Source organism: Pelobates fuscus, chromosome 10 (genome assembly GCF_036172605.1).
Source record: "Pelobates fuscus isolate aPelFus1 chromosome 10, aPelFus1.pri, whole genome shotgun sequence".
Lineage (NCBI taxonomy): Eukaryota > Metazoa > Chordata > Amphibia > Anura > Pelobatidae > Pelobates > Pelobates fuscus.
This window is the reverse complement of record NC_086326.1, coordinates 34,165,746-34,178,853: the sequence shown is the minus strand read 5'-3', so window position 1 is coordinate 34,178,853 and position 13,108 is coordinate 34,165,746.

The following is a 13,108-nucleotide window of genomic DNA, read 5'->3' as shown; positions in this document are numbered from 1 at the left end:
TTTGTCATGAATGTAAGTGACTTGGGAGAATGAATCATTGAATCAGATATAGCAATCTTCCTGTCTTCACTCTGATATACTCAGCCTGTTAAAACGAATTGTTTCTACGGAGACTTGTAATGCTCTATAAAACGTGAGGAATGATTTCACCCCAGACCTGACTTTATCTTTGCTTGGACTAATACAAACAACAAGCTTCAGAGGAAAGAAACAAGACAAACATACATAGTTAATCCTGCATATCCTTAGTCTTTCTTTTTACGGATTAAGACGAATGACACATTTGAGTTCAATATTTTGCATAGGTGATGTAAACAAACCAGGTAAACTTAGCAAGAATTAATTGAAAGAAACAAAAGTTGGATATATTTTTAATGGAAACATCGAAACGTAAGGTTACTGAGAGAATTTCTGTATATTCACTTTCATTCTATCAATATCCTAGTTTGTATAAAACGCTCCCTTAAGGCAGAAGGGTGCTATGTTGGGCCAGTACATTAAAAGTACGTTTACATATGTGTGCATACTGACATTGACATAAATACAGGTAAGACTGATATTTTGGCCTGGGAGCGAATAATAAAAAGTAATCTCACAGTTGCTTTCTAAGAAACCCTAAACATTTTGCACGAAATAGATGAGTTGGATGGAACTCTGCTGAGTGCGATATTTTTTTTTTCTAACTCAGCTATTTTGTCTGTTCCCATGGCACAATAATTCACAGTTTAGTGAATAAATCGGACTGCATTTCACTCGGCAGTCTACTCCTGGAGAAAATTATTTTTCTTCTTTATTGAAGGTGTTGCGAAAGATTATTAATACGTCTAATAAAACTTACCTCTGCCGGATAATTTGTTCTGCAGCGCCTAACTATGTATGGAAATTCTAGGATTAAAAACTTCATTTATTTTTACTTTGTAGAATGCTGTAAGCTGGAAATCTGGAACCTTACATGAATTCGATTCCATCCATATGGTCGCTGACGGAAATCACATTGCACAGGACCAGGGCAGATTGAGTCAGCAGTAGTTGCTTCCACTGAGACCTTCTCATCATAAATCCTGCTTAAACTTTTTTTTTTCGAGCAGGTGCATAAACCTAAAGAATTTGCAAGTATTGCGATAAAACCTGACTATAATCTTTTAACAGCCCATATGCCATCAGACCTCCTTGTAAGTAACTGATTGCAAACAGCAAAACCAATCAAATAAGCATGAAAAAATACAATGTTATAATACTTGGAAGGGGGGAACATTGCACACAAATATTAGAATAAAATATTTATGAGTATGTAGTGCTGACCATATGGAGCTGTGGCTATTTTTCAGTACAATGAGCCACCAAAACAGCTTGCTCAATTTACTAGATATCTTCAAGACCAGGCTTCCCCAAACTCTGGCCCTCCAGATGTTGCTGAACTACAAATCCCATGATTCTCAGCCAATCTATTTCATTCATAGAATCATGGGAGTTGTAGTTCAGCAACATCTGGAGGGCCACAGTATGGGGAAGCCTTTTCAAGGCAATGAAAAGGTGAAATTTGACAGAAAGCAGACTAAAGATTATGCCAGGTTCCCTCCTTTGGTCTTCAGTGCCATGTTGAAAGTCAAAATCCTAAATTGTTTAAGGAAGAATATATATTTTTGGGTAAATAAAAGTACTTGCAATCTGCAAAAGTACAACTAAGAGGGACACTAGAAGTACCAAAACAACTTTGGAATCATGCTGTGTGTGATTAAAGTTACATTAGCAGAGCAGATAAAAAACTTCTAAACACACTGTGCTTTAAGATCTGATTAAAAGTGAGACAACTTTTGTTGTGTAGAGCCTGTGTGAGTCACAGCAAGGGAGGTGTGGCTAGGGCTGCATAAACAGAAACAAAAGTGATCGAACTCCTAAATGCAGTGAATTGAGCAGTGAAATTGCAGGGGCATGATCTATACACCAAAACTACTGCATTATGCTCTAGTTGTTTTGGTTCTTGGAGTATCCCTTTAAACAAAGTAAGAAAGATAAAATCACAATTTAAACCACAAAGGATTTGCAATTCAATAAAACATAAAATAGGGATTGCTAATTGATTTTGATTAAGCACACGAAGTGACAAGTGGGTAACAGGAGCTGTTGAAAAGTAAAATATGGAGGTTACTGGAATAGCTGGGAGAGTGTTCTCACATTGCTTACTGTGTGCAGTGACAGAGTGCGAGAAATAAACCAAAAAGGAGTGTTGCGCGTAGGTTAATACTTATCAATAATCAATAGTATCTCCAAATAAAACTGAGAAAAATAACATAACAAATTCAGTGCAGATCATCTGATTAAGCAAAAAAACCAAAAAAGGTAAATACATATATAGTGATCAAACTCACATATCCCAGAGCCCTACAACCTGGTTCTGGGTGAAAGAAGCTCTTTTTGAAAGGGGAATGAATTCCACAGTTTGAGATCCACTGAATGGATATCTTGAGCGTAAACTCTCAAGAAGACAAAATCAGGAACCCCCAATATCGCAGCGTCATACAAAGTGTTATTGGTATACAGACTAAAAACTGCTTGCTTCATACAGTGGTGGGTATGTCAACATAGTCAGCCCACAAACACATTAACACATGAACACACAGATTACAAACACATGAATGACAGTGATGAATGTCTAAATTAGCGAAACACTTTCTGGTTTCAGTGGTTCCAATCTTTGGCTCCGCCTCCTATGATTTAACCCCAGGAGTTGATATTATTGATTGATTAATACACTTGTTTTTGCTTTTTTTTGTACTCTATATCACTTCTGGGTGCTTGCTGCTGGGTTACCTGTACAAAAAAAATTCAGTTGTATAAGCACTGTTTAGTTTTTTCTTTAAATTTTAAGATCGGGAGGGCAAATGGAATAAAATAGTGGAGGACAGAAACATTACACAGAGTAACACAAGGCTGAGAACAGAAGTATATAGAGAAAGGCATAGCGGGACATAAGTGCTGTGAAAAACACAAGCCTGGAACTTGGGAGCATTGGAGAATGAAAGATGGTAAGATAGAAGTTTGGTACAAGGGAGTGGAGCTGCTTGGAACACTGAAACACAGTATCTTAGAACCGAAGAACATGAAAGCAACTAACTAAAGTCCAACTTAAAGTAACAGTGTAGATGCTATACTAATAATCATGTTATATTATTTATGAATATGTCTATTTTGATACTGTCTTGTGCTATTTTTGTATTTTACTTTTGCTAAATATAGATCTGTCTTTGGCTTTGATGCAATACATGACACAGCCATGCTCGTTAGTGAGTTTATTAATGTGTTCTACACATGTGAACCGTTCGCTGTGCCTGAACTCCTGGGACGATCAACCTAGTTGTGTAGACACGTCCCAGTGACAGATCTTGTGGTCACATTTTCTACCAGCATCAATGTTACTAACATGGATTAAGGGTTCTGTGAAAATGCCTTGCAATGCATAAATAATACTAAAAATAATTCTAATCATTATCTATGTAGAGCTATGCATCACACATGTGCATCCATTGTGCCTATGTAACCTGGTTACTTGGATATAATGGTTGTATTGATAGACTATACAATCATACATTTTGACATGAAAATATTGAGATTATCTTCAAAGGGATTAAAATAATCAGCCTTTGTTGTGTATATACAATATGGAAATTAGTGACCCACGTTATAAATGGACACTTCACGCACCATAACTATTTCATCCTTCTGTACTTTCTGTAAAGGTTATTGTGAAAGTACCCTGTCCCTGCATGCTCACATTTTATTTTGTCATTATATACAAAAATGTTTGGAATACAAAATCCTTTCTCTTAATTTGTCACTAAATATTCAACAATATAATTATTTGTACAGCATTAGGAAGTCTTAACTGTCCATAGTATGCAAATCAAATCCCACTTTTCTACTTGCAGGAACTGGATTTTGACTTGAAAATAAGGCTATTGCATTACTAATATCAGTCCTGTGAGCGCTGAAGTGGTCGTGGTGCCTTAGTATTCCTTTTTTCCTCCATTTATCATTTTCAATCACTAAAAACAAGCAAAAAAGCAAAATTAGTGCATATGGTCTCGTTGGAAGATGGATTAAAATAGATCCTAGTTATCTTTTGCATATCACCTAGCTCTCCATCAGAAAACTGACAAAATCTAGCTCGCCTGACCTTGATCTGTATGTGATTGACTACCAAGGTCATGGTTGTAATGGAGGTCCAGACAATCACAGGCACGAAAATGACCGCATATTTCATTTTCCCATATTAGGCAAGACTTCTGTCCAAAGTGAAGAAACAGACTCGAGATGACTTATATTTAGTCTGAATGATGAATGTTTAGCAAAGAAGATACTACTGGCTCAAAATTCTTAATGCAGCTAATGTTGGTATGTAATCATGATTTTGTATACAATGTGCGTTGATGCAAAATGTCATATTTTTATGTAACTTTGCAATAAACAATAAAACAGATTGATCTCAATATGCTTTTGTTATTATTGCAAAAGTAGAATACACAATAAATATGCCATTTCAGCCTTTACTCCTGTGAATGGAAATAGACGATAACCTGGAAGATCTCACAGGAACTCCTGAAAGAGGTCCTTCATTATTATTATTATTATTATTATTATTATTATTAATAATTATATAGTGCCAACTTATTCTGCAGCACTTTACAATATTATGAAAGGGTTAAATTTAACAATAAATGAGACAATTACAAAATGTTACAGGAAAAATTGGTAGATGAGGACCCTGCTCAGCTTACGTCTAGAGGAGTGGAGTATAAAGACAAAATAGGAAAGTCATCAAGGGGGACAGCAAGCAACAAGGGGGAAAAGTAGCAGGACATGAGGTGAGAATGGAGTGTGGCCCTTTAGGAGAGAGCAGGAGACAGATTTGTGAAATAAAATTTACTCTGGGAGGCCATAATCATTTCTAGGAAAATTGATTTTGATGGACTTCTTAAATGATTGAAGACTAGGGGAGAATCTGATGGGGGTAGGCAGGCTGTTTAAAAGGAAAGGAGCCACCTGCGAGATGTTCTGCAAATGTGAATTAGCAGTAAGGGTGCTAGCAGCAAACAGGAGAAGGTCACTGACAGAGTGGAGAGACTGAGAAGGAGCATGCTAATGAATAATTGAAGAAACGTAACAGGAACTCGTGTTGTTTAAAGCTTTATAGGTAAGGGTTATTATTCTGAATTGACGCCAGTGTAAGGATCAACAGAGGTAAGGCAAGGGCAAGGCATGATGGGGAGTGACAGGAGAGAAATTACAATAATCATAGTAATTACAGTAATCCATGCAAGAAATTACCAGAGCATGAACAAACTTCTTGGCAGCATCTTGTGTAAGAAAGGGGCAGATGTGGGCATGTTTTTCAGGTGGAATCAACAAGTTTTAGCAACAGATTAGCTATGAGGTGCAAAAGTGAGGCATATATCAAAGATAACACAAACACAGCAAACATTGCAAGGATATGCTGATGCAGATGCCATCAACTTGCAGGGAAAGCAAAAGAGGAGTACAGGTGGACCTCATTTTATGACCTACCTGTTTTATGATGGCTAGCACTTACGACCAGCTCTCTAGCGTAGGGGTAAGTGCGCGCCATCGTGAGGATTAGAAGGATTCCCTGCTCTGCTGCTTTTTTCTATGTTCGGGGAAATTTCCCCGAACATAGACGAACGAACCAAATTAGCGAGTCTCTTAAATCTATGTTCAGGGAAATTTCCCCGAACATAGATTAGAATGATTCCCTGCTCTGGTGCATTCATCTATGTTCAGGGAAATTCCCCTGATCAATGACAAGTGCACCAGAGCAGGGAATCCCTCAACCCCTCACTTACTGACCAATTCATTCTACGATCGGGCCGTAAGAACGGAACCCGGTCAGTAAGTGAGGAGTACCTGTATCAGTATTTTATAGTGATTGAGTTTTCAGAAAGCAGGAGGGCATCCAGTCAGAGATGGAAGAAAGGCATGCGGTAACACGTTGTTGGACAATGGGGAGAGATGTCACGATTCTGGGAACCAAACATGCTAACACACACACACACACACACAGAAAAGGTGCAGTACCGGACCTTAGAGTGGCCGGGCTAAGCACACAAAGAATAGTGAGGAGACAAGCCGAGTAAGGGGAACCAGAAGACAGAATAACGAGAAACAAGCCGAGGTCAAAGGGTAGGAGAAAGTCACAAAGTCAGATTAACAAGCCAGAGAGTACGTAACCAGAAACACAAGTTCAGTAGCAATACCAGTAAGCAAAGACCACAACAAGGCAGGGAGGAACAGGAAAGGTAAGTATTTAAACCATAAGGTTAATTCTGATTGGATCATTTCCAATCAGAATTAGCAATCACACGTGGGAGATATCTAGACCTCCCACTGTGATTGAGGCACTGTGCCTTTAACGCCAGGTCAGGTGGCTGATCCTGCATGTAATAAATTGGGCGGTCTCCCAGCGTGCAGCGTCATGCATGCTGCCGCTGGGGGACGTGGAGGAAGGCGCGGGCGGCATCCGTGGCTGGGAGGATGCCGCCCGCCGAGCGCATGGCAGAAAGGGGACCGCGGACGGCTGGAGGGTGAGTGCCGCGAGCAGACTGCAGCCTCCACCTCGCAGCCACCCGCGGGATCCTGACAAGAGATATATCTGGTTGTCAATGTAATTCCGGTGGTAGCAGAATCTAAAGGAATTAATATGTTGCCAAGAGAGGCAGTATAAATAGACAACAGAAGGGCACCAAGAACAGAGCCCTGGGGGACTCCAGCTAAGACCAGACGAGGAGAGAAAGTGTCGTTGGAAAAGGAGACACCAAATGATTGTTGAGAGCAATAGGAGGAAAACCGTGAGAGGACAGTGTCACAGAGACAAAGGATTGAGGAATTTGGAGAAGGAGAAAATGATCAACTTTATTGAAGGCAGCAGAGAATTCAGGAATAATTACTATTGCGTAGTGGCCTGAGGAGAATAGAGTTAATATTGCTGAGAAAAAAGTTTTAGTTTTGCAAAATAAAAATACTTATAAAAAGAGCGACTTATGTATTAAGTGGGGGTTGGTTGTTGGTCCACACCAAAAAACCTCTGTAATGTATTTAAAAAAAACATTGTTTTAGCAGTGATTGTGATGTTTTTTCTCTCAATTTAAAAAACATATGTTAGAGATCCAATGATATAAAATTTATTTGTTTGACACACACAAGGGCCATGGTTTGGAGAGAGTTGGTCATAGGGTTTATCGATATATAACATATAGTCAAGCATCTTTTTATATTACAGGTAAAGAACATAATAATAATAAAAATACTCAAAGAAAAAAAAAAGATAAAAAGAAAAGCTAGTCGTTAGTCTGTTTAATAGTTTGGTTCACTGGTAGTCTCCTAGCACCTGGATTTGCCCATTCCTTCCATGAAGCAACCTACGACTTTACTGCCTCTTAACCCTTGAATTCCTCCCTTGTACAAGAAGACTTTATTAATGTAACAAAATCAGTGATCGATAAAATAAAAAGTGCCCAATGCAGAAGTTCTGCAATATAAGACATAAAGCATTGTGTAAAAAAATAGCAAAATATTGCCTTTTACCTTCTGAGAAAGGTTAAATATTACAGTAGGACTTTTCCACGGGGTTAATAAATATCTCATTTTCTGCACAGTGACTCAAAGCATCACTCTCCACTTGGAAGGTTTTATCTTGAAGCTTGATAGAGGCCTCTCTAAATACCACACTCTCTTTCTAAAGTATATGACCTTTCTTTGACATCTAAAGATGATTCGATTAATGCAACGATCCAAATAGGATAGTGAAAATTCTGAATCACCAGCTGACAGGAAGTTCACCAACTGTATGTCAAAAAAGCTAAAAAGAAATCTTGTCCCCGTAAATAAGAATTCAAATTAAAAGAGGCTTCGGGGGAATTTTGCTTGTTTGGAAGTAATGAGTGAAAATTAGTAAATTGAGAGTAAAGTTAATTGCCATTATTTGCTCATATTTGTTCGTTTAGAGAGGTTCTAGCACTCTGCGGTATTTGCAAATAAGTAATTATGACATAAATAATATAAGGCCAGGTTTTAATTTATAAATTGTTAAAATAATTGCTCTGCAGAGTTTTCTTCAGACAGCTGTTTGAAAAGTGAACTATGGAAACAGGAAGAGTGAGTATTTATTATCCAATTGCTAAAATAAGAATAATTATGAAAATTAATTAGCAATTTACTTGGATTCATTTGTTTAAATTGTTGGAAATAATAATAAAACATGTATGTGTCAAATTCTAAAATACATTAAAGCCCCTCACTGCAATACTTGGTTTAGAATTATACTTTACTGTGAAAAACACATTTAACCAATCCGCTACCAAGTTCTTTTTTGCCTGCAATAATCCATGGTGTGTTCTCACTTCAGAGACATCCATACACTTATTCCAGAATGCATTGTATTTGTTCTACAGAATGTTGCTTTAACCCCTTAAGGGCACATGACATGTGTGCCATGTCATGATTCCCTTTTTTTCCAGAAGTTTGGTCCTTAAGGGGTTAAAGGGACACTATAGACACCAAAACACCTTTAGCTTAATGAAGTGTTTTGGTGTATAGATCATGCCCTTGCAGTCTCACTGTTCAATTCTCTGCCATTTAGGAGTTAAATCGCATTGCTTATGCAACCCTAGTCACAACCATCCTAAACACTTTCTGTAAAGAGAGATCTGATGTTTACACTTCCTTTACTGCACATTGTTTAATTTAAAAGTTCTTATCTCCTGCACTGTTAATAGCCTTCTAGACCCTGCAGGAGCCTCGTGTGTGATTTAAGTTCAATTTATAGAGCAGGAGAAAAACACTTTTAAAGTAAGTTAACATCTGATTGAAAATTAAACATTTTTTTCATGCAGGTTGTGTGTGTCACAGCTGGGGGGTTGGGGGGGGGAGGAGGGAGGGGGCTGCCTAAAAAGAAACAAAAGTGATTTAATTCCTAAATGTCAGAGAATTGAAAAGTGAAACGGCATGGGTCATGATCTGTAAAGCAAAAGTGTATCATTAAAGGGTTACTATAGTGCTAGGAATACAAAGTTTTATTCATAACACTATAGTGCATTCGGGCCACCCCTCCCTATAAAGGGTTAAAAACCATTTGTTTACTCACCCGATTCCAGTGCTGATCTCCCTCAGCATGGGTTTAGCAGTTCACCTTCTCCAAAGTCATATTATGGGGGGTGAGTGGTGCTAGCTAATGTACTTTGGGCAGTACTAGTGCAAGGGTGTGATCTATACACCAACACTGTTTCATTAAGTTGAAGTTGTTTTGCTGACTATAATGTCCCTTTAAGTGGTAGTTTAAGGGTGAGGAGAGGCACATCTGCACCCTGTATTGTACATTTATTTCATCTGCAGGTGAAATTGAGCACTGGAGAAAGGGGAAGGTAAGGAAATGCAAGTAAAGCTTACAAGTTAGCCCTCTTATTTAACCCAGCATTGCTTTCTGCCTGGTAAAAACATTTTTTTATGACAGAGCTCACTCCAATCTTTCTATTTCTGAACAGGGAGAAACTAAATAGTGCTTCCTCTTTACATTCTAGAACAGCATTTTGTAGGTGAAACTAAAAGGCTGCATTCTATTAGCAGGGGAAGATGATGTAAGCATACTGAGTATGCTACACTGTGTGCTTCCAGGCTGCAGTATGTAGTGTCCTAAGCAATACAGATGCTTGGTGTAACTGTACTTACTGTATGCAAGCTCATATCATTAATAAATGCCAGTAAAAATAATATGTCTTGGTATTGACATTGTCTTTATATTCTGGTGGCATTAGGAGGCAATTAACCATATTAGTTACAAACACTATTAGCAGAAAATTTGAGCATTTGTATTATTTTTCTGTATTTCTGATTCAAAGCTAATATTGTCAGATACAGTTTAAATTTACCCCCTGAAATATTTGATATCCCTAATATTCCTGTAAAGTGTAAATTCACTATTTAATTTATGAATGCATTTAAAGTCAATTAAAATTACAAAAATGTCGATTTTTTTCTTTAACCCCAAAAGACCAGTGATGTACCGTATATACTCGAGTATAAGCCGAGTTTTTAAGCACATTTTTTGTGCTGAAAAACCCCAACTCGGCTTATACTCGAGTCAATAGTCTGTATTATGGCAATTTGCATTGCCATAATACAGACAGGGGCTGTCAGAGCTGTAACTTACCTCTCCTGCAGCTCCTGTCAGCTCCCTCCTCCTCTGCGCCGTCCGTTCAGCACCTCGGTCAGCTCCCAGTGTAAATATCGCGAGACTTACAGTGGGAGCTGACAGAAGAGCTGAACGGACGGCGCGGAGGAGGAGAGAGCTGACAGGAGCTGCAGGAAAGGTAAGTTACATCTCTGACAGCCCCCCTCTCCCCCCCACTGAACTGCCAATGCCACTGGACCACCAGTGAAGGAGAGCCCCCCTCCCTGCCATGTATCAAGCAGGGAGGGGGGACGAAACAGTTTTGTTTATAATAATATTAAAATAATAATAAAAATAAATAACAATATAACAAAAAAAATAATAATAATAAAACATAATTAAATTAAATAAAAAATAATAAGAAGAAATAATAATAAAAAAATATGAAAATAATTAAAACAAATAATAAAATTGCCCACCCCCACCAAAGCTCTGCAACACACACACACACACACACACTGCACACATACACACACACACACTGCACACATACACACACACTGCATTCATACACACACTGCACTCATATACACACACTGCACTCATACACACACACTGCACTCATACACACACACTGCATTCATACACACACTGCACTCATACACACACTGCATTCATACACACACTGCATTCATACACACACACTGCACTCACACACACACACTGCATTCATACACACACACTGCATTCATACACACACTGCATTCATACACACACGCTGCATTCATACACATACGCTGCACTCATACACACATGCTGCACTAATACGCACGCTGCACTCATACGCACGCTGCACTCATACGCACGCTGCACTCATACGCACACACTGCACTCATACGCACACACTGCACTCATACGCACACACTGCATTCATTATATACACACTGCATTCATTATACACACACTGTAAATAAATATTCAATTAATATATTTTTTTAAGGATCTAATTTTATTTAGAAATTTACCAGTAGCTGCTGCATTTCCCACCCTAGTCTTATACTTGAGTCAATAAGTTTTCCCAGGTTTTTTTGGGTAAAATTAGGGGCCTCGGCTTATATTCGGGTCGGCTTATACTCGAGTATATACGGTAATAATACATTATAACATCCTTTGAAAATTCGAAATCAAGATGGAATGTTTTACTCATTTTACATTTGCAGGGCTGTACAAAGGTGCATATAGGAAATAACCTGGAAATCCAAAAATAGTGCGTTGTTTTAATGAACAAATTGTGATCCTTAAAAGGGTTAAATTAACAACTCTTGGTAATGGCAGGTGTATCTCTTTGTCTTTGTATGCAGCTTTAAAAAATAAAATAAAAAAATTCAAGAATCTTTGAAAATTCAGGATTTATGTGCTGGTACACTGCAACATTAAATAAGTACTAAATAGACTTTCTCAGTGTGAGGGACCTGGTCATCTCTCTGATTACATGCTGGGGTCTAACAGACCCCAACAAATAAAAACACAAATGAGAGTAACAGGATGCACCTAATGTCTAATATAAATGTGGAAAAGTATGAAAAATAAGTCCAGAATACACAGTCCTGAATTTTCACTTCCCACCAGGTGGTTTTGCTTCTTGTAGCACTTGGATGTTTCCGAAGTACTCGTGGAAAGAGAGAGAAACTAATAGTGTAGTATATGCAGAATATTGGGAGAATGCACAACAAAAATGTATTCATTTTACACTCACATGTAGTGGAGCTTGTAACCAGCTCCCGATATAATAGTATGCTGTGGTACAATCTTCAATTATGGATATATTTAATTGAAAGGTGAGTTTCTTGTTATTCAAAATATTAGTGGATAGCGGTACAGTAAAGGGATGAAAAGGTACAATAGTGTGAAATTGCAATTAAAAGTGAGTAATAAATAATGATAAAGTTATAAATAAGTAACAAACGATCTCTCAGGAGACCCCAACAAATATTATGTTATTCATTAAAATTTTCCTTTTAAAATCCTTTTGGAGAGTCCCTGCAACACTGAAATGGTTAACTAGTCAGACCTGATATCTGGTCTCACAAAGCTCAGAACGTAAGCCAAATAAAATCTTTATAGAACCAGTGAAAACCACAATGTCATTTAGAGACTCGCAAATGGTGTTGTGGTTTCTATTATTTTATGGAACACTTGTTTTGTGGTTGGGAATTTGGTACCTCAGCAAATTAAAGTTATGGCATAAATTATCCACAGCACGAATTATAACAACGTCAGGTTCTAGTTAATCAGCGTGATAGTATGTGTTCATGATCACTTTTCAAAAAATGTGAGTGGATCAATTAAATTCACATTAAATCATATCATTATAGCTAATTAAATAGCCACCTGTTATCTCCTGAAACTATCAAGGTATGAATAAATGCACCGAAACAGAAAATACATTAAAAAATTGCTCTTTTCTTTTAGATTAAAAAAAATAAATTAATTAAGCTGGTCATTTTGCATCGCTAAATAATAAGACATTAACCCCTCAAAGACGAAGGCAATCCTACACATTTTGAACAAAACAAAATGTAAACAAACCCTAGAATTTGAGCTATATGTCTGTTCAACCATAATTTACCCCTTTCATATTACGTTAACACACACTTATTATATCTCATTTTGTTCAGGAGAAACAGGGCTTTCATTTCACACCAAATGTAAATGTCATAATGCTGTTCGTTTTTACTGTCATAAGACACACATATTTGTGTTCAGCAATGTCTTACAAGTACAACTGTACCCCCACAAACAGGTTTATGATGTTTTGGAAAGTTACAGGGTCAATTATAAGGCTTGCCCATTTCAGTTTCTACACATTAAAATTTTCCAGATTGGTTATGTTGCCTTTGAGACCATATGGCAGCCCATGACAAATACCCC